At 40.5% G+C, this 25,711-nt stretch overlaps 1 long non-coding RNA gene across 1 annotated transcript in view; it reads left to right on the top strand.

Annotated features, from left to right (window-relative positions):
- The first annotated feature begins 1,077 nt into the window (after positions 1–1,077).
- LOC108501743 overlaps positions 1,078–25,711 on the top strand; it is a 40,235-nt gene continuing 15,601 nt past the window's right edge. Inside the window, exon 1 of the long non-coding RNA XR_001876270.1 lies at positions 1,078–1,362. This is a non-coding gene — a long non-coding RNA (uncharacterized LOC108501743). The remainder of the gene's footprint in view (positions 1,363–25,711) is intronic.

The raw sequence follows: 25,711 nt of genomic DNA, 5'->3' as shown, positions 1-25,711 counted from the left end.
AAAGACCCAGAAAGGCATTAAAATAGTTTAGCCCATTCAGTTGCAAAGTCATCTCACGCACAGTTTCCCCCTAAATGGTTTTGTGTATATTATTGCCAAATATGAATCTGCAGAATATCTCCTGGCCTGGAATCTTGCCCCCCTAGAGCAGTCAGGTGTTGTCCTGCATCCTTGCTTAGTGGCTGGTACGTGTTAGGATCTGTGTACTGTGCTGTTTTCCTAGGCAACAATTTTCAAATTTATTTTCACAATTCATTTATATACTTTGTATGTTTCCAGAGTCAGTCTTCATCTGTTTGTTCATTTTTTTTAAGCTACCTACATAATTTGCAAAGTTATCCATAGTGTGCAATCACTAAAGGAAAACAGATTTAAGCTTACTTTATCAATAATATTTAAAGACAGTGAAAAGTGCTGGTCGGATTATGCAGATGTGGGGCTATTTTCATAGTAAATGAACCAGTTTTAATGTCTAGATAAATAACTGGATGCCTATAAACTAAACCTCTGCATCCAACTAGTCCAGCTTGCCAAGGATCATCATCAAAGTTTTAAATCTCTTTAAAAGTTATATTTCAGAACACAGCTCTTCTGTCTGTAACTTCTGTTGTACTGTTAGAAATGGAAAGGGGCTGTGAAGCCTGCCGACTCAGCTTTCATGTGCCCTTCCCACTGGTGTTTCTCTTTTCCTGCAGAATCAAGATTGTACAGCAGAGCGTTTCTGCTCCCTTTTACATGTGGTCCTTGTTAAAAAAAAAATACAGTGAAGTTTAGCTGTAGTAAAATTATTTATTTGATCTTTTTTTAAACTGGTGCAAAAAGTAAATATGTTTACTGTGTCTCTTTCCATTCAGTGTATTTCCTTTTTTAAGCTCCATTTGTGTTCAACAAGACAGCCTCTTTCTCCAAGATTAACATTTCTTATGATTGTTCCTGACAGAGGATTTACTTTCAGAGGCCCTGCTAAGGATAACCAAAAAAGGGCATGTAGCAAGACAGTTTTGGCAGCTTGCACGAATTTTCGAAGCTTTTTAGGTCTTGGTTTTCTGATGAGTGGCTTCCTGAGCATGCCTAGGGAATGACAGGCATCTCTGCAGGCAGGCTGAACCCACCTTGGCTTGTGCACAGCCATTGGCTGTCTATTAGAATAAATTGAGGACAATGCATACCGCTGCCTGCCAATTGTAAACATAAGGGATATGTATTCACTTAGCATTGACTTTTGGGAGGGGCCAAGGAAAAGCTGTAGTTTTATTGAATAGGGCTGTGTGTGAGGCTGCTGGTGTGTCTTTCTTGCTGCGCTCCTGCCCAAGCAGCAGTTATTCATTTCCTTCCTACTAGTTGAATACTTTTCAGCCAGAGGTAAGGACTTAACGATACGTATTTGTTTGGGAGTGAGCCGGTCTGACTGCGTTTGCGTTACAGCTACAGATCAGGCAGCATGCAAAATCTAACGGGCTGTGGGAATACTGCGAAAAGTGTCAGAGACTATTTCTGCTCTCCTCCTCTCTCTCTGTGCCTCACCCCCACCCCCTTTCCAGATGTTCGTGGTGAACTAAGGGAGATCTCTGTGCCAGGCGGGTGGAGGGGATGCCTGCTTGCCCACCCCGGCAGACCTGAATGAGGAGATGCAGGGCAGGATCTGTGCTGGTCCTGCCACTCCATTTTTGATCCTTCAGTGGGCTTGTTAGTGGAGCAATAACCTATCTATCCTTTCTTGTTTCCCCTCTACCCCCCCCCTTTTTTTTTTTAAAGGAATTGCAATAAGAGTTTTTAGTTTATTAAGGTCTGCTGAATTGCTTTTAATTTTGCATCCTAATACCTGGGCTTTCAGGGCAGCCTGACTATAAAGGCAGTCTCTGGGCGTAACTGATACAGATACAGTAAAGCTCTGGTTAATGTAAGTGATCTGATACTTGCTGAATCAGATGTCCCTCGTGGCAGCCTTTCACAGAAGTATTGTTGACAACAGATGGCATCTGTTTTTGTTTTCAGCCTTCAGCATGTGCAACAGCATATTGCCAGAATGTTTTTGTGAAGTTGTCTTTCCTGTTAAAAGGGGGAGAAAAATGCGCTTGGGTGCGACTGGAGCTCTTAAAAGTCTGGGTCTGCATTTCTGTCAGAGCGGTCCTGGGGAGAGCCAGCGAGCAGGCTCCCCTTCCCAGCTCCTTTCACACGCTGGGACAGTTGGAAATCATTGTTCAAGGTTGTCTGCTGATAGCATGACATTCTGCATAGCAGGAAATTTCTCAAAGAAAGAGCTGGGAAAAGGAAGGGAGGGAGGAAGTTAACTGCAGATGAATACTTGATAGCAGCAGACATTGACCAAACTGCTAATCTCTGCCCAGATCCACAGAAGTAGAAGAGATTTTTCTCATATGTCATATGCAGTTTGGAGGAATGAAAACATAACTCTTTTTAAAATTACTTTTTGTGGAGTGTTTGCTTTCAGAGGAATATTTATTTTCAGAGTGTGCAGTTTTTGTGCAATTTTGCCTGAGAAGGCTTCTCTTGCTAAAAGGCGGGCAGGAGAATAATTTGGGAAAATAACACATTCCCTCCTTGGAAGCAGCTCAAAGAAAATAAGGAGCCAGTTTGTTGCTATTTTTTGGGTTGGTTTGTTTGGAGTTTTGATTTTGTTGTTTTGTTTGGTTGGCTGGTTTGTGTTTTTTGGTTTTTTTTGTTGTGTTTTTTTTTTGTGACAACTGTCTATTTAGTGTAATTTATCTGTTTTAGATACCATACTGTGAAAGATTTGTGCTTGTGTGATTTGCCATCAAGGAACTCTGGGACCCTACCTCCGTTCTTTCTCTGTCTCATTAAGTGTAGCTGTAGTTTCTCAGTAAGCATATGCATCTGCAGCATGTCTCACATCTTTTTCTCCTGCCATTGAGATGGAATGGGATCCTAAAATGACACATACCAAAATCAATGGAATGGACTTCTGTAACATAAATTACAAATGGAGGGAAACTTTCAGTAGTCCATTTGCTTAATTAAATTGCCTTTAAGGTAAGGCAGGGTTGAACTTTTCCCAATATATTTGAAGAAAGTGTAGGTCTGCCTTTTTTAGGGAAGCTTTTTTGATAGGTGAGTATCTTAGTCAATAAAACCTGCATACCTTAATGCAGTATCTAAATCATAATGGCAGGGAAGAAATACCAGACAAGATATCTGTGAACAAGAGACTCAACTGAAATAATTTGTATTTCCTGAAAACTCCTCTTTATTGCCACCTGCAATGACAAGAGGATCAATTCCACAGCCTTCATTCACACAACTGGTCCTGGTGAAATCAATACCATCATTAATGGATTCAGGGTCTGATGCAAGGGTAGTCCCGTGTACTCTAAATACACTTTGACACTGAGTGACGTAAGCATGTATTAGAAGAATAAGGGATTTTCCACAATTGCTACTTCATATACTCACAGCATTATTATGACATGGAGCAGCCTGAGAAAGGGGTAATTTCCCTTGTGCTTTTATTTCTTGTCCGACATCGATACCCATAATGCAACAGTGACACTGAAAGCTGGGTTATTTGAAAGGAAAGGAGGGCATGTAAGTTCCTCTGGCTGTCATTAGAGGGAAAGTTGAAGTGCATTAAGATGATTTCTTATTCTTCAGTGTCATTCATGGGGCCACATGCGACATGCCAGTCAGCATCTCAGTCCCATACAGGTTTAGGGCACAGTGCTTCTTGTTCCAGGTGGTGAGACTAGAAAGATAGGGCAAGGCCTGCAGGATGTCCTTTCTTCAGGACAAATAGAACATGAATGCCCTGGGACTGTTTAAGATATTCTGTTTTCTCAGTAGTTGTTTACGTGAGACCTATTCTGTGGGCTGTCTGAATTTGAATTTGTATTAAAGATCCAACTCCTGTCTGCCAAGGGTACAACTTGGTGCATTTGATCACTGTGTGTGAACAAAGGACAGGAAACCATATATGCCTGAGAGGACCAAGAGAGCAGCATTAACTGTCCATCTGCAGGGCTTGTCTGGACTCTCCTGGGTATGGGAGAAAGCACCCAAAAAGGCAACAGGGCAGAATGAGAAATGCAGTCCTGTGAATCTTTTGTTGCCTTTGAGAGGAGCTTCGTAGGGAGTTTGCAGGATTGGGCTCCAGGTGTACAAAGCCTGAGGCACGCAGGCCTGTGACTGCAAAGAGTGGGAGTCTGCCTTCAAAGGAAGCTTTCATTCTTTAAAAATTGCCTCCTCATAGTAACTACCCCCTGGCACCTTCTAACGAGGAAGCTGCTGCCTTACTAGAGCCTTCAGAAATATGCATGTGCAGGGGATGGTTTGAGGGTTTTGTTCATAGCTTCTGAGCGGTTAAATGGATGAAAATAGGTTTGGGGGGCAACTGTAACAAGTCACCTACGTATGTGTAGGTACTTACTCTTGGAGTGCTGATTCTTGTTGGGAAGATGTAGCTGGTCCATGCTTCTAAGCTGCTTGTCAAGGATTTGGTTAAGGCTGAAATTTGACCCAGAGACATGTGAAGATCAGATTAGATCTGACCATTCTGGATGAAACACTGAGGTTGCGGGACAGCTGAATTATGTGACTTTCTTCCCTTTTTTTTTTTTTTTTTTTTCCTGATGCCTTGGTACATTTCAACTGGCCCAGCAGGGAAGGATGCTCAATACTCAGTCATTTGGGATCACTCCCAGTTCTGGGGGAGCTTGCTCCTGCTTTTCTTGAAACAGATTTGATCAACCAAAAAGGTTAGAGAATGTACCACTGTTACGCAGCTGCTAGCCCTGCTGTGTTAGCTGTGTGGTTTCCATCCTGCATTAACAAAGTGCTGCATTTCATGTGTTTTTCCTTTGGAACTGTGCTTAGTGCTTACAAATGGTGTGGGACTTGCAGCCTGATTGCTGAGCAGACACCAGCGTTGGCAGTGTGGTCCCTACTGTGTCCCTCTCCTGGAGCATCAGGGGAGGGACCTCAGCTGCCCTTGCAAGGAAAGCTGCTTTCCAGTCTTTCTCACTTGAAAACCTCTTGACTGTTGCTTTGTTGTGCAGAAACTGTTGTGCATCCAGTGACAGCAGTGCCCAGACTCGCTGGGCTCCCCGGCAGTGAGGCAGGTAGGCTCTGAGCTGGGTCACCCCTCCACCAGTGGTCAGTGTCTCAGTTCAATGAGACTGAAGTGTTTTGTTAAGGATGATGAGTTATGAGGAAGACCAAACTCCTCCCTCTAAGCAACTGTAAATCTGAAATTAAGAGGCTCCAATTGAGGAAGTATGGAGAAAGGAAAAAATAACAGCCCTTTATTAAAGGATATATGTGTATGGGCAGAACAACAAGAGAACACAAAAACAACTAAACAATAATCCTGTACCCAAAGTCCCCTTGAAAAAGGAAACAGTTCAGTACTTTCCACCTTTTGGCGTAATTCTAACCACGATCAGCAGGAGGCAAACCACCCTCTCCCATTCAACATCTTTCTTTTACAGGGATGCAGGGGAAAGAAAAAATTAGAATTCCCCCCCTTTTTTTTTTTTAGAACAAGTAAACCTATGACAGTCAGGAGCCACCACTGCAAGTTTATGCCTCTTTCCCCCTTCCTGCCCCTTTTGTCTGCCCATTAAAAGGGAAAAACTCTGTCCATGAAGCATAGGGGCACCTCCTAATCAGAAAATCTTGTCTATGGAAGTGTTTATGGGTTCAAGCTAGGAAGAAGTGCTTATGGAGCCTGTCCTGCTGGCTTGCACTGAGGGCAGGACCAAACAACTGAGGAAGCAGGGGAAAGAGAGAAAGGGGAAAAGCAGCTGTATCTTAAGCCACTAGAGTAATTTTTCCTTTGAATTTTTTTCTATGGTCTTAAATACCTGGTGAGTCACTTCATGATCATGTGTCTGTTTCTCTATCTCCAAATAAAGGATAATCTGTACCTTTCTGTATTTAGCCCATTGGGTTGCTGGGGCTTAGTTCATTAGTGTTCATAAAGAACTTCTAATACCAAAATGCCAAGTTTAAGCACTTGCTAAAACCTTGACTGATTTCCCAGCACGAACTCAGACTTTTTTTTTCTTGGTTTGTTCACACAGACGTGTATTCTACTAGAAAGTAACTTCTAGATTAAGGGTATAAAACTGCTGAAGCCCAGTGAATGAGGTGGAAGATGTGGACCAGGCTCAGTAGTGACAGCATGCTGATGTGTCTGGAGGGAATTTCTTGGGTGCTTGCAGATTGCTTGCTGCACCTGAAACAATCTTCCTGTGAAGTTGTCATGCATGTTCCAAAACTGAGTGAAGACAGGTTTTGCATACAGATCCACCACAGTGTCATAAGCTTGGAAGCAAAACTCTTAAGGAAGCTGCTGAACCTTATCTGCTTGTTCAGTTTTGTGTCCAAGAAAGCATTTGAAATTGTAACCCCTGGGGCAGGCCAGGCTGCACTGGGGAAAACGTTAGGGAAAGATTTCAGGCAATGAAACAACATTACATGTTTTCATGCCCTCTTGTATACAGAACACAAATAAAGAGCATTCCCCTTGAGGTTTGCTGTGGAGGGTGTGAAGCAAAGTGGAACCCACCCATTTGCACACTTTCTGGTTTATGTCCTTAGATGGCAAAAAAAAAAAAACCTTTGGAGTTTATCTTATAGAATAGCTTATAGAATAGATAAATAGATTTGTGGAGATAAAGTTTTGCTATAAATGTGCTGGTTTGGGATATATTCAGAAGGACAACTCTGAAGGCCAACAAATATAAAAGGGGGGGTGTGTTCTGCTAAATGCAGGAAGACAATGTCATTGCACATGGATGTGCATGTGACCTTCCCAATCTTCCTTCAAGCATGAGGAAATCTAAGGGGCATGGAAATCACTGTGTCAATTCTAAAATTTAAATGACTCGGGGTGAGGGAGAACTAGCATTGATGATTAATTAAATGGCTGAGGGAGCCTGAACCTATGACAGCTATGTAAATAAAGGTCCTGAGATTTTGGCAGCTTGTTTTATGTCCTTGTCTGAAGTAACTGATTTTAGCTAGAGAGAAGCAGCTCAGGGCTGGATGAACCCTCATCAAGGGAGTGCAGGAGCAGCAGTTCCTGGGCTCCTTCAGAAGTCAAGGTCGGAGGATCCTGCCCCTTGGATTCCAGTCATCTTCAAAGTGATCTCTTCCCCAGTGAAGGAGTCTGTGATCAGGCCATTGTTTTTTTCTTCTTTGCAAGGCTTTGATGTTCCCTGCTGCCTTTCTGACTGCCACAGGGCATGTTACCATCCTTTTCTCACTTCCTTCTTTTTTTTTTGACACTGAGCTCTCTAATGAAATGACACTCTTTCTTTTTTTATTTTTGTTTTGTTTTTTTTTTTTTTTTTTTTTTTTTTTTTTTTTGTTTTGGGTGGGGTTTTTTTGTTTGAGTTTTTTTTGGGTTTTTTGGGGGTTTTTTGTGTGTGGGTGTGGTTTTATTTTTTGTTTTGTTTTTCTGAGCCACAGTGCTCACTCTGATAAAATCTTTCATTCCAGAGGCAAAGGTATGACCTTTTATAACTCCTCAACATTCCAGAGGACCTAGCAGTGCTAATTTGATAGCCTGGATCACCACTAATACAAGCTGTTGTGCTGAGGACAATTCTGCCTCAGTCTTCTGGGTTCAGTAGACAGAGAGAGTAGGCTGAGGACTTTGTGTTAGCATCTTCCTCATGACTGTGTGATAACCTGCTTTCTCTCAGCAATTTCAAAAGCCATTAAGCCGGGGAGAATTTGGCTTTGCTGCGGCCCAGTCAAAACTCATAGGTTTGGAAAAAAAATTCCTGGAGCTTGGCTACAATGTGTGGAAATTAGGGGTGGGTTGGGTTCGCTCTGAGATCTGGAGAAGTATTTGGTCAGCTCTCGTTTACCTGCATAGCTTAACCTGCTGGTGCTGCAGGATGCCTCCAGCCAACATCGTTCATGGGTGGCTTTGGGGTGCTGCACCCCTGGGTAGGCAAGAGGAGAGAGCTTGCTGCTTTTTTTGGCTTTGGGAACAGCATATCCCCATGGCAGAGCCACACCCCTGCCATGAAAATGAGGAGTTTAATTCGGATGTCTGATAAGCCACAGCTGCTGCTTTGCCACTTCAAAGAGAACTTGTATTATAAAGATTGAAGTGCAGCATTTTAATTGCCATAAATATGAACAAGAACGTTTAGGCAATCCAGATGATATGGAGCCAAACATTTCTGTGGCTAATATATATTACACTGGCAAAAGCAGGCCAGCTGAGAATTTCCCTACCACCATGCCAGTAATTTAAAACACCAATTGTCTCTTTTCTGCTACACTGGTGAAAATGAGGGAGAAGATTTGACCTGGGCATCAGTTGGTCTGAATTTGAACTTGATTTCAGGAGCTGTACAGTGATGCAAACAGTATTGTGAGAGGTTTTTTTAAAAATATAGATTGGGTCTAATCTCAGTTACCTTAGTAACTGGAAATCTGTTTGATTTCCTTGAGTTACTCAGAATTTGCTGTAAGCTGCTTGCTGTTGAGAAGCTGGCCCTGTTTGTTTGGCTTTCTACCCGTCCCCTAAAGGACAACGACAGCAGGAAATTGGGTCAAAATCCCAGAAACAAACATTCACTGGAAAATAGTATTTCATGCAAGAAAGGGCACTGCAAACCCAGAAAGCCAGTAAAATTCCATTGCTTGTTTGCTCCCTGGTGATTAAAAGCCCTGCCATATATGGGAAAGATCTGAGCTCCATTCACTCCAATGACAATAGTAAGTGGCTTATTCACTGGACACAGTATGGAATCAAGGAGCAATGCATTATGACAATAAAAGACAATACATTATGACAACTTTGCTTGTAGTTTGCTTGCAGTTTGCTCTGCTGCGTGTTATTGAAAGCTCTGTGACTAGTTTTTTTCTTGTTCCTTTATTTAGATCCCTGTAAACTACAGCCAGTCTGGTTTGCCATTTAACCCTCCTCCATAAAACCAGACACACCAGTCTATTTCCTCTCCTTCCCCCTATCAACACAAGCAAATAAAAAACATTTCTCCAGCAGTATACATAAATGTAGCTCCTTGGTCTTCAGTGCATCTAGCGTGCATTTATATGACTGAAGGTTTGGATTAGAGGACAAAACCTTATTCTCACTGAGTATAAAGCACTAACTTTAACAAAAGCCATGACTAAATGCGAGTGTTTCAGAGTCAGGGATGGGACCATAGGATCGAAGCAAATAAGAAGTGTGTGCATATAAATAGGGATGAGTTTTGGGCGGGGAGGAAGGAAGCAGCGTGCTTTGGATGGGAGTTGCAGAAGGGATCCCTCCTCCTCACAGCTCTCAGGGATTTTGTCTCCACCACATCAGTTTCTGGATAGTGAAACCCTACACAGATGACATAGGGACACAAAGTCATTGAAGCACAGTCGTGTTTACATTCTTGCTTTTCAGTTTATTTCATTTAGGGATCAGTACTCTCTACCGTCAAAATCACAGGGATAAAGTAGTTGGTCTAGTTGCATTTTATTTCACAAGGAAAGAGACAGTTAAATGCAAAAATGGAGCTAAAGAAGGTTTTCTGCTCGCTGGAGATTTTCTGGAGCTTTTATTGTTTGTGTTACATTGAGTACCTTAGAAATATGATGTTTTTGCCATACTGGTAAATTTAGAGATTGTCTGGGATCCCCTGCATAACTTTGCTGAAAACCCACATCTTTGTGGCCAGAAGGGCTGATTGATCAGTTGGATCTCCCAGATTATATGCCTTATTGCACACCATGCTCATGTTTTGAGGCCATGTTTAAAATGGGTGTTACAGTCAGACACAGGACAGGTTGGCTGGATTTGAAGCCAATCTTCTGCTCCTCCAAATGCTTTTCGTGTCTGGCTGGCAGTAATTCTAAGGAGATGTTATTTGATCATTATCATGAAGTCATGCTATGACACACCCACTGAGGAACCCTAATATGGCCAAAAGAAGCACTGTCAGGTTGTGACTGTTGGGTCATGCGATAGTAACACATGAATAGTTCCATCTTCCAGACCTTAGAAGAATCAGAGATAGCCAATTTGGAGATCAAAATAACTACTTATCTAATCTCATTCATATTTTTTCATTCAGGGTTTGGATTGTGAGAAACCAAGGCAGTGATAGATCAAGGGTTGGACTTGATGATCTTGGAGGTCTTTTCCAACCCTGTTGATCCTATGATTCTATGAAACTCTGTGTTATATTGGCTTTTTAAATGGCATCTGGAGCTCCTGAAAAATGTTCTTGAATAACAAGCATATTGAATGCAATATGTATTATTGCACGTTCAAAAATGCCTTTTATTTCTTCTATTTTTACTATGTTCCTGAGCCTAAATGGAAGATGGGAGATGGCTGTGTTTTTCTTTTCCCTCTTAAAAGAAGAAAGGGTAAATGATGCATGCTCTGGAGCAATTTTTCCCCTGCATTTCCCCTCCTCTGACTGATTTATGACCAAGCTCAGTGTTTGTGCAATCTCGTTTTGGCTGCTTGTAGAGGAGCATTGCAAGAGTTCGTGGTGTTCAACTCTGCTGCTCTGCACTGTCCCCAGATGGGAGTTCCCCTTCCCTTTGTTGTGGTCCTTCAGTAAAGGCTGTCAAAATCATCAACCCCCTTCTCTATTGTGCTCGTGAACTGCCTTAAAGCCTCAGTCCATTGTCCAAGAAAGGATTTCCATGGTCAGCAAAGACATTTATTGCTTCACCTATCAAACCAAAAAGCTAGTTTGTCGTTCTTGGGCCGTCTACTATAACAACCAAATTGCTTTTTCAAAATAGGCAATTTGTTGGGGTTTTTTTCCTGCCCTCTCTAAGTAGATGTGAGCTCCTTCCTTGGAGCTAATATATAGTAGACTTAATATTAACAAGAGGGGAGGTAGTAATGACGTATTTGCCTTCTGTGTCACAGTATCTGATAAAGATCATCTCATCTTAGTAAAAAATGAAAGGAATTTACTGTATGTATGGGAAATATGTTTTGTTATAAATGAACAGATTGGAAGTGGAGACAGATTATGAATTTGACTTATGTGACAAAATACAGCTATACGGTTCTGAAGGCCAGGAGACTGGTGCAATGAACTAGAAAAAATCCTTATAATCTGAGCACGTTATTTCTGTCTCTCCTGTGACCCTTCCAGACAATGGAAAGTCACTGATGGAAAGGTTGTTGGCATGAGCAGGCATAGCTGTTTTCACTGATCCTGGTTCAATGTCTACAGGTCACCAAGGCTGAATTTAAACATTTGCATTCAAAGTTTTCCCCCAATTTAGAATTAAATACCAGAAACTGTAGGCATGAAAAAAACCCATACCCAGCACCAACCTCCTCCCACAAAACCAAAAATGAAAAGCTGTGAAAGACATATTTATCTTGTCCCTATCCTCTAGGCAGCACAGGATGATTCCCAAAAGTATATTCACACATGTTTTGTCCATAAATGCCTCTGTTTATTAACAAAATACAGTAGTTTTTCAGTGAAGACTGGGATAGTTTGCTGCACTTTCTAGTTTTTAGCAAGGGGAAATAGCTGTCTTTCTAAAATGTGTTTCTTGGCCCATGGATATTGCTCATGTGAATTTAAGCAAAGAAAACCCTAATGAATGGAAACTTGTTGAAGAGTTAACAGCAGCTGGTTTTATTATGGACCACGGCTCTGACATGATCTCACACAGGTTTAAGACAAGTGTTACCTCACTCACTTCAATGGAACTGCTTTTCATTTGCAAGGGAGTAAATGAGGCCAAAATCAGACAGAGACCTAGGGAGACTCTCTGGGAGAGGGTTTTAGTCTGGGAAATATGCTTTACATAATATAAAATATATGGACATATCTACACATCGCAGTAAATGTGTCAGACCACCTGAGAGAAAGGAGCCGAATTCTGCTTTGAGTAGCACCTGTGTAAATGGACTGTAGGGATAATGTGTCAGGGAGGACCAAAGAAGTATCTGATTTTCTTTCTGAGTGCAACAGTGAATTTCTTTCTTACTAGATTGCTCATGTTTCCTTGATGGTTAGGAAATATGGCAAAATAAGACTGTTCTGCAGGGAGCTTCATGTTTTTTGCTCCTTAATTTCAACGATATCAAAAGAGAAGTTATGTTGATTATTGTAAGCCAGTTCAGACAGAAGCACCACATGTAGTTGCTCTGCCTTGAAACTATCAAAAGAAGCAGTGAAATAAGAATTGTATATTTCCCAGGTCAAACCTCTCATCAGAATTGTATAATACTACCTCTTCCTTCAAGCTCAACCTTCAGCTCAGCTAAATCATGCAAAATTGGAGTATGGTGGCTGTGCTCTATTGAAAGGGTAGCTTTGGTCTCAAAGAGACAGCAGAGCTTTAAAACTTCTTGAAATCCAGTAGAAGTGTTATTTAAGAAGGGTGTTTGGGTACTACAACAATCTGCAGCTGCGAGATGGGCTTTGCTGTTTTTCTGGATATGAGGAAGCTCAGTTGAAGATGTGACAGGTATTGATTAAGAGTAAATGAAGGCCACAGAGAGAGGGGTTTGTTGTCTTGTTTTTTTTTTACTCCTTATGTTTTGGTATTTCTTCTTGCTGCTCTCCTGTACAGCAGCACCTGAGGTACAGGCACATCTAGAACCAGAACCTCTGAAGTGTGAGCTTTGAAATGTTGTTTTAGGCTTAGAGTTTAACACAGCTCCCGTGATTTTAGCAGAATTTCCCACCAATAGAACCACTGGTTTCAGATGCTTTTTGCTTTAATCAGTCTTTGAAACAGTGACATTTACAGGTGTGTGGTGTAAAGTTTCATTGTCATGGGGTTTGCAGCACGATGCTGTGCAGTCCCAGTGTTGGAGGGAAACCATTTTAAGACCGTGGAGTTCAGTAGTGTTAACTTCAATTTTTACTTTCCTCGAGGACTTGAAGGAAAGCAGAATGATGGTAATTAAGCTTGAACTGTGGACCAAAATTGAGAGGGAGAAGGCAATAAAGTATGGAGAATGTTTTAAATGGCCCTACCCCCTTATTTAAAGTGAGCTCTTAGAGAGTGGGGTTACAAGTCTCTTCTCAGCCTATTACAGGTTTCTTACTGCTCACTGTCTGAGACAAAGCTAATTATACTGTCCACAGAAAAAGCAAAGCAGAAGGTAGTGTGTCTGTGTTTCAGAGAACTGCTAATTATTCCCAGTGGTGTTGCAGAAATGTGTTCTTACATAATTGATCTGAGATCACCAACTTGTTTCACACAGGATGCTGTTCTGCCATCACACACAAATGACTTCTGTCAACTGCAGTGATTTGTCAGATTCACTGTGGTGAGCCAGGAGTAGAGAGCCTATTGCTCAGAGGATTTGAGATGAGATTTTTAGTCCTCTCTGGATCTTCCTCCTGAGGAAATGAAATGCTGCCAAGAGAGAGAAACTCCAGTGGGAGAGCTCTTGTTTGAATACACAACATAAAAGTTTTACTTCTGCTTGCTTCCAGCATGCTTCTGTCCTAAAGGATACCCCGTATTTCTATCTTAATACTCTCTTTGGCTGAACAGTGCTTGCCAAATTCAACCTGAACTGTGTATGCTAATAACATTGTGCATGTTATAGGTCACTTTACTGAGACAAAAATGGCCAAGGTCATGTGTAAAGTAAGTGAGAGAGGTAGGGACAGAGATCAGGACTTCTGTTTCCTACAGCAAGACACACAGGTCTAAGCCATGCTGTCATCCCAGGATGTAATATTCAAAGGCCTACTACTTACTTACCTTTCTTTCATGTGACTCTGGGACTGCCATATTAACCACAAAGGAAGAGATAAATAAGCAGGGCAATTTTTGCCAGTGAAGAAGGATTAAAATTTTAGAGCAGTTTAAACATATTTAGAGGTGTTAGAGGAGAAAAAACAACCCAAGGTATTGAATGTAGGATTATCAGCTGAGCGGTTTTCCAAGGGAAAAAGACCTAAATAAATGTTGTCTGGGGACTTGGATGTCAAGAGATATGATGCCTTTTAGTGTATGCTGAATTTCCCCTTTGCTATTTAGTTAAGTGCAAGGCTGTTATGGGGTGTTATGGTATTCTGTCCAAAGCACCTGGCCACCCTTGACCAGCTTTATTTTTGATCAGTGAAAGCATAGGGTAAGTGATGCTGTTCTAGATTTCTGCTGCTGGATACTTTCTGCTGCCTTACATCCATGGGGTGGTGTTAGAACCACACTTATTGTATTGGGCTGCTTTTGAGAAAGTTTATTCATAATTTACTGAAGGTATTCTCAGCAAACGGGCAATAAATCCCCTTAGGCAGTGTGTCTGTCATGGTGGTTTCAGAAAGCAGAGGTGGCACAAAGTTCTTTTGTGCTAGACCGAGTGCACCCTCACCAAATTTGCAGATGACACCAAGCTGAGTGACGTGGCTGACACACCTGAAGGGGGGGATGTCATCCAGAAGGGACCTGGAAAGCTCAAAAAGTGGGCCCATGGGAATCTCATGGTGTTTAACAAGACTAAGTGCAAGGTGCTGCACCTGGGTTGGGGGAATCCCAAGCATCAATATTGGGTGGGGGATGAACAGATTGTGAGCAGCCCTGCTGGGAAAGTCTTGGGAGTACTGGTGGATGAGAGGCTGGACATGAGCTGGCACTGTGTGCTTGCAGCCCAGAAAGCCAATTGTATCCTGGGCTGCATTCAAAGCAGTGTGGGCAGCAGGTTAGGGGAGGTGATTTTTAGCTCTCTGCTCTGGTGAGACCTCACCTGGAGCACTGCATCCAGCTCTGGGGACACATGAAGGACATCCAGCACATGAAGGACATTGACCTGTTGTAGTGAGTGCAGAGGAGACCACCAAGAGGATTAGAGGGATGGAGCACCTCTCCTATGAGGAAAGGATGAGAATTGGGTTTGTTCAGTGTGGACAAGAGAAGGCTTTGGAGTGACCTGGATTTCAGTGCAGAAATGAAAACTGTAGGAGGGAGAGATCAGACAGACGGTGTCACATCCATTTTTGTCATGCCTGAAAGTGATGCATTAGTTGAAACGAGTGTGTCAGAAATGAACAACTACAATTTTATGCTGGAACATGTCTGTGACAGAAGAACAGGAGGGTACATGGAAACAGCTGCTTCTCATACAACTTTTGTGCCTCCTGCTACACAAGGAGCATAAAAGTATATCTCTGAAATACCTGAAAGACAAGCTTTATGTACTGCATGTGACTTTGCATTTATACAGGTGCAATTACTTCAACTGAAGGGCCATTTTGATGAGAGATAGACTGTCTCATTTGCATTTTAGACATAAATCATGTTTTGACATTTACACAAGCGGTAGAAAACAAACACGCTCCACTTGTGTTGGCATTCTTGTTATGTGCATAAAAGATGACCTACCCTCCTTACCCATATGCATTTTTTGCATGGATATAATGCCCAAGAAACATGTACCTGCCTTTAAATTTTACCCTTCTGAATCCACTGTGGCTTTACATTTCCTAGTTTGTAGTTGTGCTCACCATTGGTAACTGAGGGGAATGGGACCTGAAATTTCATTTTGAATGCTGTTTTGCCTTCAGGCAGTTCAGTAACCCGTCTATGGCCAGAAGAACCAGATTTTGTTAGGAACGTCAGCTGTTGACATCAACCTCAAAATAATGTCATGGTGTGAGCATAAAATTATGTGGATTGAGAAAAGCTTCATTTGAAGGAGACCAAAGATTTGGACATTTAGGTAATTGCCATCTAATTATCATAGCCTTGTTAATGTGGCAAGGAATAAGAGAAAAGGATATAAGGTGCTTTGAGCTAACAGATAAGAAATATAGATCCTGTAGTACATGGTAGCTACAGTACTTCAGTTTTTAAAATGTGTGTATGGTTTGCACCTTTAGGTGCTGGATGCTGTCTTTGATTATAACAGTGCTGAACTTCAGCTGCAACACCGAAACTTCTGATTTTCTAGTGCATTAGTAAGTGAAATCTAAGCACATGTAATCTGTAAAAGTAAATGTAATTACTTTAGCAAATGTATTACAGCTGGCCAGGTTTAACATTAAGGTACCTGTTTCTTATGGCTGACTAGTGTCAGAAGACAGGTGATGGCTTGAGCTGTGCTTTGCAGAAAGGATGGAAGAGAAAAACTATTGTCTTGCATTCTTCTGTGTGTGAGTTAAACAAAGTTGCAGATCTGACCTATGACACCTCTTCCCACTATTTTCTTTTGTTTAAAACTTCTTGGTGAGACTAGCCTTTTTTAATTTCAAGGTGTCTGGTAAAACTGTAGCTAAGTGGTCTGCTTCAAAATTGAACACTTGATAAAATCTTTGAGAACACCTAAGGCATCTGACAGTATCACTAATGTCTTTCAAAGTGGTAGCCTGCTAGAGCAGGAGATGGGACTCCTGTTGCACTCCATTTCTGGTGCTGCTTTGGTTTTGCTTTGGCAGACTTTTTGTTTAATTATCTATAAAACACATTTTAATTATCTATAAAACACACCTCGGATTTCTGTAGTAGCACAGAGGCAAAGGGTTGATTGCAGCAGCACTTCAGCTTTGGTCGATGATTGCTATGGTGAAAAAGATACACTCCTGATATGCTGTAGGAGATCTCTCTCTGGTCAGACCACTGTCACAAAGCACTGCTTGCACCGATGTAGGTCTCTTCATTATTTTCCAGACTTGGGTGTCATTTCCTATTGTGGACAGGACCTTATTAATCTGCTACAAAATTATACTTATTTCCCGATCATTTGGAAATTTCAGCAGCTAGAAATCCAGTTTTTCACAGGAATGTTGTGGCTTGAGATCTAATTAGGGTCTACAAAGTGTTTAGAGGTTCTTTAATGAAAGGTGCCCTGAAGGTGTAAGCACATTGTGATATTATTAGCTAAAGTGATGCCTACCAAGAACTAGTGGCTGGATAAGGCTGTCATCAACTGCTAAGCTTTTTCTGTTCCTGTTCTTTGATCTTGCAGGTTTTTAATTCCTCCTTTTCAGCATTATTAAATTCCCCTTTACAAAGAATTCATGTTGGTGAAGTAAAGTGGACCAACTGATTTTTGGGTCACCAGTCCAGACAATTGGAGCAAATTATTAGGTTTACAATTTCAGTCTTAATTTAAAGCACTGGGGTGTTAAGAATTGCTCTCTGTGAGGTTTAAAAAAATTTTAGAAATAACCGTCTTGAGTAGCCAGTGTACATGACAAGACTACTAATAAATAATGAAATTACTCCGTGGATTAATTAATTGCTTTTCCCCTTCTTGCCTAGAAAAACAAAGTCAGATATAAAATAGTGAAGGGCCTCGGTGTTACAGCCAGGTCCAGTTGAGGTGTGACAGCTAGAGGAAGACAGGGCTCAGAGGGACTTCCTTTGTGCTTCAGATCACTGCAAGAAGCAGCTGTAATCTTAGTGCTTGTGCTTCTGTGGACAGATGTGTCATTGTTCCTCGGCTTTACACTGGGAGGGGGAGGCATCACGCCTGGTGTGTGGTCCATGCTGAGGTACGAATGCCGGGAGCTGCAGCCAGTTCATCTCCCAGCCCTACAGTAATTCTGTTCCTTGAAGGGGCTTTTGGGGCAGTAACATGAGCAATGCCAGTCCTTAGGGGTCCTCTCTCTCCGATTCAGAGGTGCATAAGTTGCTACCTCTCTGTCTTTGCTCCATTCTCGGCTCTAGGACCGGGATGAACTTGGCCTCTGGTGCATTCAAGTTGAGGTGTATGTGGCTCATCCCCCTGTGGGCTATTCTGTCCCCAGTTAAAGACAGTACACGAGACCTTGCTGAGAGGTGACCTCATTCTTGTTCTCACATATTCCAATCTTTCCAAGACTTGTTTTTCTCCTGTGAGATGTTATTGGTAGCATTTTGTGGCATTAGTAACAACTTTGTATCTTGATCTTAAGCACCCCGGCTCTCATGAAATATCTGGGAAGAAAAGCTGCAGTGAAGGCCTAAACTTTGTGGATTTTTTTTTTGTTTGTTTTGCTTCGGGTTGCCTTTTTTCTTTAAGAAGCAAAATTGTAGTTTCTGAATGACCTGCAGACATTACGTTGGCAAAATTCCTGCTTTGAATGATTCACAGGATACTCTGCATTCTGTATGTCCCCTAACACCAAGCAGCTTGTAGCTGAGATTTGTTTTGTTTGCCTGCAAAAGAAAATTAATATATCATGATGGGCAATGCACGGCACATAATTCAAACTGCACAAACAGCTGAGGATATTTGTGTTCTCAAATCCTTTGAAAACCTTAAGGAATATTGGCTGCCTTTCAGAAATGGTAGAGTTAAGTCAATAAAATGCTCAGTAGAGATTGTATGTCCCCAAACATATTTTATCTTGACAAGTTATATACTGTTGAGAGCTGCAGCCGTGACTTGAAGCCAAGTTAGAAAGAGAACACTTCTGTTACAGGGCTGCATTTGGTGGGAATATGAGGAGGGGAAGGGGGGAAATAGTGTGTGCTCTGAGAACGCCAAATGCAGAAAGCTTCACTAAGCTGAACTCTTGGGTTGTATAAATCATCATAACTCTACTAGCATCAGTAGGTCTTTAGTGATTTATGTCTCTTGGGCATCTGGTTTGCTTTTTATTTTACACAAACCTAATTGATCTGGATGCATCTTTTACTAGAAGTTATACTGATGGGCAGTAGGTTGGAGTTTATGTATTAAAGTTTGTTACTGGTATTCTTTACCTTAGGGGGAAAAAAATTAAAAGATAATAAAATGGGCAAATGGGATAATGTCCAGCCTCCATGACCTGAATCAAATCCACACACTTCGTTTCTCTGCACTGAGGAGGCTCTATTGAAGTTTGCTCATCAAAGAGCTTGCTTTTATACTAGTATATGACTGGAAGCAGTAGGCTTTCTAGGGAGGAACCTGGATATTACGAGTTACGTGACATCAGAACACATACTTTATTGCCCTTTTGGTCCTCCCATTTGAAAGAAGCATGAAAAATACATTCTAATAGCAGGCAGGATAAAGTCTGGCTCTCAGTGATAGCTGTTGAATGAGACTTAATGCATCTAGTCACACTATTGCATGGTTGCAACTCTTAGGGCGTATGGAGACAAGAAAGGTGGTGTCTGTGTAGCAGCAATTTGCCTAATCTCTGTTTTGGTTAGCCTGCAAATTAGTAAGGTGGAAGCCTCCTCTTTTATCCCAACGACAGACTTAATGTAAAGGTTGTGGTCTGATGCAGGGTGTTGTGTCTATTGATGGGAAGGTGTTTCTTCATCTCTTTAAGAAGGCAAAATTCACTTTGCAGGTACTATAGGAAACTTATAGGCAGGCAGTACAGAATGGATATTGGCTACAACAGCTTCTGTCAAGGGTGGGGAAGAGTAACTTTGAAATGAGTTTGGATGGTGCTTTTGACACAATTAGCAGTAGATGGAATGCTTTGGGGTGAAACTAGTGAAAGAACTACAGAGGATTTAAATTCACTTTTCAATCATCCTATATGAGCATTGGCAAGATTTTTAAGAGGGGAGTTTAAAAGGGTCTGATTTTGAGAAACTGTTCTCCTGAAACCTTTGCTTGGGAGAATCTTTAGTATTATATAGATCTTGTAAGAAAACACAGTGGACCATTGGTGGTTGGTGACTTCTTTTGCTTGTCTGCTCAGAAGACTGACTCCTAAAAGATCCCAAGCACTCTTAAAGTAAGGAGGAGCTACAATATGAATCTTTGTCAAGCTGAGCATCTTAAAAATAGGTATGACTGTAAGTCACACAGCAGTATGCACTGCCTAAAAGGGTTAAGTGTAAAAGTTTGTGTTAAATAGTTAAAAAAATTATATATAGACTTGTAGGTTGAATTGTTTTTCCTTCATAGAAAAACCTTGAGAAGATATGTTGTTGTGTTGCTGCTATTAAAATAGACATTTTGGACTGTTATACTTCAATTGATTTTAAAAGAAATGGAGGAATGTTTATTTTTTTCTCCTTAGATGTTCTGTCCTAGAGGCAATGAAGAGTGGCTTAAAGCTAAGGGATGCAGTTCAAAATGCAGCTCTTGACTGCAGAGTGGAGGCAGGTGTTGAGAATTAAAAACCCAAGAGGACCAGCAATTCAGCTGGCTTAGGATGGCAACAGATTTTGGTGGATTTGCAATGTAAGTGCAGCACTCGGTATTTCCCTGTATCCCTGTATTTACAGTTCTTCCACATTTTCAGTTAAAGGTATCTTATTATTTATTTGATTGGAGGAACTTGGTCTCTTCGGAAATCTGCTGGTGAGAAGATGCTTCTGTCTTATGGCCTTTCTTTGTCTGTTGATTTGAAGAATTGCTAATGTGTTTTTTCCCTCCCACACCCTTCCCCACCATGGCTGTATGTGTTGGCCTGATAGGTTTAATTTGTACTTAGAAGTCTTTCTTTATCCACTTAGGTACTGTCAGATAAATTATGCTGGGGAGGGTGGGGTGGTGTAGTCTGCACATAAAGTGAGATTGACCACTGTGAAATTATTTCTCCCTTACCTAAGATGAGAAAGCAACTCATAAGGGAAATGTATCTGAATTAAACACAGCACATATCCATTCATTACTTAAGGGGTGGAGGGCATTGAAAGCTGGGGGTGAAATGATTTACAGGGAGATTTTAATGGGATACCAAGAGTAGCTTTCTCCACCCTCCCTAAACCCAGCTAGTGCTGCATGTCATGGTGCACTTTGTGCCATGAGAGATGTACCAGACAACCTTTTCTTTTTCCTTTCAATCTTTGTGCCATGGGGGTGAAACTGGGCCATGCCAGAGCCATTTTGCAAGGGCTGGGGCATTTGTCTTGTACTGTACTCTATTGACTTCAGATAATGCAGGATCAAATAAATCCTTAAGGTTCAGCATTAGCAAATATGAAGTGTAGCAAGTTCAGTAAAGTGGAAGCTACATATTTTTTTTCTCCATGAAGGGGTTCTGCATTTGGATCAGAAATTTTCACTAGCCAAAGACTTTAAGACTCTACTGAATCTTCTTTTTTTTTTTTTTTCCTTCTAATGACTCTTGATCTTGAAAAATATTTATTCGACTTAGGCAACTAAAAGATATTAAAACATACCAGGAGCTTGTAATTAGATACTTATTTTTAATTGCATTCCTCACCTCTACTTGATGACTCATTTTTAGAGAGACATCTGCTAAATGGGACTACATGACCTGACATTCTGGGGACTGAATGGCACAGTGTGATGCAGAATTGTGAAGTTAGATCCAGCTGAAGTCAGAGAAATTACCAAAAGTTGTTGCTATCTAACAGCCACACAGTGATTTAAGGCATGCAAAGCAATATATTCCAGCAATGTTTAGGAAATGCTCTTCAATTCAGTTATTAAAACATGTTCTTCCACCTGTATATAGTAATTCTTATCACTAGTAGATTATAACTCAGGATTTAGTTTTGTCTTTAGGGAAGCATAATGAAATTTGCATTACTTAGCCTCTGCCATAACTTTTTCTAAACAGAGGTCTTCGCATTCAGATCTGTCTATCCAGCATCTTTCATCAGCACTGAATTCACTCAGTTTGTCATGCTGCAGTAACTTCTGAAACATGCATGTTCAGTGAGGGTGTTTTCAACATTGTGCTGAAAGAGTGAAACCTGTAGTGCTATTAAACAGTGACATAAACTCAGGCAGGTCCTCCAGAGAGAAAAAGAGTTTATTGTAATGCATATACTTAAACAGACGTGACTATGGTTGCATAGGCCATGACTGCCTTCTTTACTCTTGAAGCAACATACTGTTTTTTGTTTTCACAGTGCCATTTGAACTGATTTCTTTAAATGCTGAACCTTCCACTGTTGGACAAATTTTGCACTCTGTTAAAAATGTACAAATATTGTCACTGTGAACCAACTGAAGGTAATACTGTTATCCCTGAAAGGATCACTAAAAGAATGAACCAGTTTAAGTGAAGTGGCATTTTGGGAGTGAAGAAGTCAGTGTTTTTCAGAAGTCACACAAAAGCAGACATTCTTTTTTTGCTTTCACTGGTAGAAATCCAGATGCATGCTTTAAAGTTCAGTTTACTCTGGATCTGTACTCGAGTAGGCAAAGACAGAATATTGGTCCAGATCAGGATGCTTAAATCACCAACTCGTGTCTTAATTTCTCTTCTTTTTCTTCATTTTAAAACCTCCCTTTAAAATCTGGTTAGCCAAGAAATTTTCTGAACGCCGTGATCTGGAATATTCCCTCAAAGCAGTATCTGTTAAGTTATTTTTAGATTGCTGATTCATTGCCACCCTTCCTATGTCTACTTAGGTTTTCAATTCTTTTTGCAATAATTCTTGATCGCTGTCAAGCCCAGGGCAGTAATAAAAAGAAGCCTCTAGTCTTGTACTCCATGCTTGGTTTTCCCACATCCTCTGATTTCTGTCATGGCAGGACATGCTACTGACAATGTACCCTGGTATTCAGCGGGATCATTCATGTTGTGTTTCTTGAAAAATATTATTTAACGGAAGCTTACTTGTAAGAAGTACTGGACGAGCTGTGTTGAAATGAAATTAATTTTTCTTCCAGAAGAAGATAGCCTAAACAGAAGCTTTTATCAGACTTCCCTCCTGCTCTGAGAGAGCCCAGCTGTTAGGAAGAAGGAAGGGATGTGTGCAGGCTTCATACTCGTGCCATGGTTGGCCTTTTTTTATGCAGACTGTTGGTAGGGCTGCTCATTTGTAGTAACTATAGTTGCTTTTCCAATCAAGTAAAAAACTGTCAGGGTCATGGCTTAGGAAATTTTGTTCCACTGGCACAAAGCATCATCAGGTATTGTGAGGCAGATTAGAAAAAATAAATTTGTGAATTTTTCCAGCCATGTAGTGCTTGACTGTTACTGTACAATGAGTAAAGGTACTCAAAATACACATTCCTTTGGGTTTTATTTCCAAATCTGAAAAAACAAATAGTCTATCTACAGCCTCTTTAATGGAAAATGATTCCCAAGGGATCTGAGAACTTCTGCTCTTTTTCCAGTAACTAAAAAGTTAGCACTGAAACAGGAAGTGCATATAAATAACTATTCAGCAAACATGTTACATATTTATATAGCAAAGGGTTTAGAGGTTAAAAGTGTCCAGTTGGTACTGGGAATGCTCCAAATTCTCCAGGCTTAAAGTTTCATTTTTGTATTTTAAACCACAGAGAAAAATATAAGTACTTATCAAATATTTGCATTTATCCACATTCTTTCAAATTACATGTAAGAATGATATTTTAAAGGTTCCTTGAACTTACTCAGTGGTTGTGGAAATTCTGTGGTCTGCCCTGTCCCATAACTACAAGTTTTGGTTGTTACTTTTCAATTTTCCAAAACAATTAATTAAAAAAAGAACAAAAATTAACACACTGTAACAAGGAGAGAAGAAATTTCCTTACCCATGTCCCTTCCTGAAAAAGGTTTTTACAGAACACGAGTGGTAGGAGAAGTAAGGCTTGGAAACTTTGTGCATAAAATCAATGGGAATATATTCCAAGGTCAACAAAATATACTGTGGATCTAATTCTGTAACCTGTGACTCCTATAAACATGCCTTTCCAACATGGAAAGTACCACAGCTCCAGTGGGAATACTGAAGTGAAATGGGTTAACAGGGGAGGCTTGACTCTTTCTCTTTGGTAATCTTAAAGCGGATCATCCCTCTGGAATTCAGATGTGATTTTGGGAAACATGTATCAAACATGCTAGACTTCTTGAACACTTGTTATGACAACACACCAGAACTGGAAAACTCAAGAAAAAATGAAGCAAAGAACTTACTTTGCAAAGAGTGGAAGTTAAGGAGAGCTACTACTGGCTGATACTACAGCTGCTGCTACTTATAATTCAGATAAAAAGCACAGATGATATCGGGATCAAGCCAGTGGGGGTATAGTGAACAGTGATGAAGATAAGACAGCTGTATAGTGCACTATGTATCGCTCAATAAAGTGACTCTTTCAGATAAATCGTTGTAATGCAGCCAAAAGTAAAAATCATATATTAAGTAACGAGACAAATGAAATGAAGGATTGTATTTATGGTGCATGAACAATATAAAAAACTCTAATAAAAATCAAATTTTGGTACCTCCTCTGGGACAGATATTGGCTACTAACAGGCTCTATGATTCTAGTAGAGAAAATCCTATCAAATAGCTGGAATCTGAAGCCAGACAGGTAAATTAAACACACATTTTTACACTTAGGGCGATGAAGCACTGGAAGAATAAGGTTTGGTTAATTCTTTGTCTCTGGGTGGTGTTAAGAAAACATGACATCTACTTTATATCACAATGTCCCACAGTTGTTTTTTTTTTTTTCTTCTTTCTTCTAGTTCACAAGTCCCCTCAAGAGTGCTATCTAAAAAGTGAATTGGGGGTACATGTGCACTAGGGTCACAACTCCTGCTAGGCAATTTAGAATCTTTCTGATCACACCTGAAGTGAGAATGTTTTGCAACAGGAGTGTTGAGGTTGTTTAATTAAAACCCCAACAGGAATAACTTTCTTACAGTGATTAAAAAAACTGTGCTGTAGAGCCTGTCCAGAGGAGTTCTCAAAGAAAAGTTCTCTGGAGGTGTCTGGAAAGACAAGAAATACACAAAATAGAATGTATGGAAAATAATGAGTTCTTACAGAACAAATATAAAGGCTGATACTGGCTTATTGCAAAATGGCTTTGGAAGTCCTGTGCATTAAGGAATCAGAAACTGGGAGCAACCAGCAAGATACGTGCCTTTCTGAGTGGGTTCTTTAGTGGGAGACTTTTAGGCTGGAATTTATTGTAGGTTTAACTTCATATTAATGACTCACATAAATTAGAGAAAAACAACGTGATATAAGTGAGATGTATTGCTCTGCTGCATCTGCAGAACGAGAGCAAGCCATTTAAATAACTAATAATGATATAATCTCAAATTACTTCAGTAGACAGTAGATACCTCAGTGACATAATAGTACAAGAAAATGTTATTTAATGCTTACTTTAATCTACGGTTTATACAGAATGGCATGAATTCACTTTGAGCTATTTCTGCCTTTCATGTTAATTTTGCTTTTAGTGTTTTAAGAATAAAGAAGTACGAACTTGCACTCTGTATTTAGACCAAATTAGTGACAGTTGATTAATGGTTTTGTAGGACATTTTGTGAGCTTGACTTAAACAGAAAACCAAACCTCATTCCTTTTATTATTTATATGACTTTTCTGCAGAAATCAGGATGGCTGCATGTTTGATATATTTTTTCATGTGTGATATGGTCAGAAAATGGGTGTGAGTGAGAAGGAAGGCTAATTCTGCTGTGGCATTTGTAATTCCAAGAAGCTGGGAAGGTCACAAAGAAAAGTAGATATTACAGAGAATCAGCAAAAGCCTGTGGGTTTCTTTTTTGGTTTGTTTGGTTGTCCTTTTTGTTTATTTGTTTTGTATTTTTTCAAGTTTACATTCATACTCCTGAGGAGGAATAAGAGACAAAAATTGTGAGAAATGGCAGTAGAATTTAGCAACTTGGGAGGAAATGAGGGAAAGAAATGAAGATAGCACTGGATCTGCAAGTTTGAGATGAGAGAGAGGAAGGAGGGCAGAGATGTGAGGAGTGATAGAGAAGACAGACAGAAAAAAAGATGAGTGGAGTTTTTGAAGAGCCAGTTTGAAATAACACTGTTAAAAATAGGGTAGGAAGGAATGAACATGAGATGAGCAGGTGATTGGAATGACAGTCGTGGAACTGAGATCAGAAATACCAGCTTTGGGTACCACTGGAGGTGACAAATTGTTTAACACAGATTTTGA

This window comes from Lepidothrix coronata, unplaced genomic scaffold (genome assembly GCF_001604755.1).
Source record: "Lepidothrix coronata isolate B3197 unplaced genomic scaffold, Lepidothrix_coronata-1.0 Scaffold107, whole genome shotgun sequence".
In the NCBI taxonomy this organism is placed as follows: Eukaryota; Metazoa; Chordata; class Aves; order Passeriformes; family Pipridae; genus Lepidothrix; species Lepidothrix coronata.
Note: the sequence above shows the minus strand (reverse complement) of the source record. Positions and strands in the feature narration are given on the sequence as shown.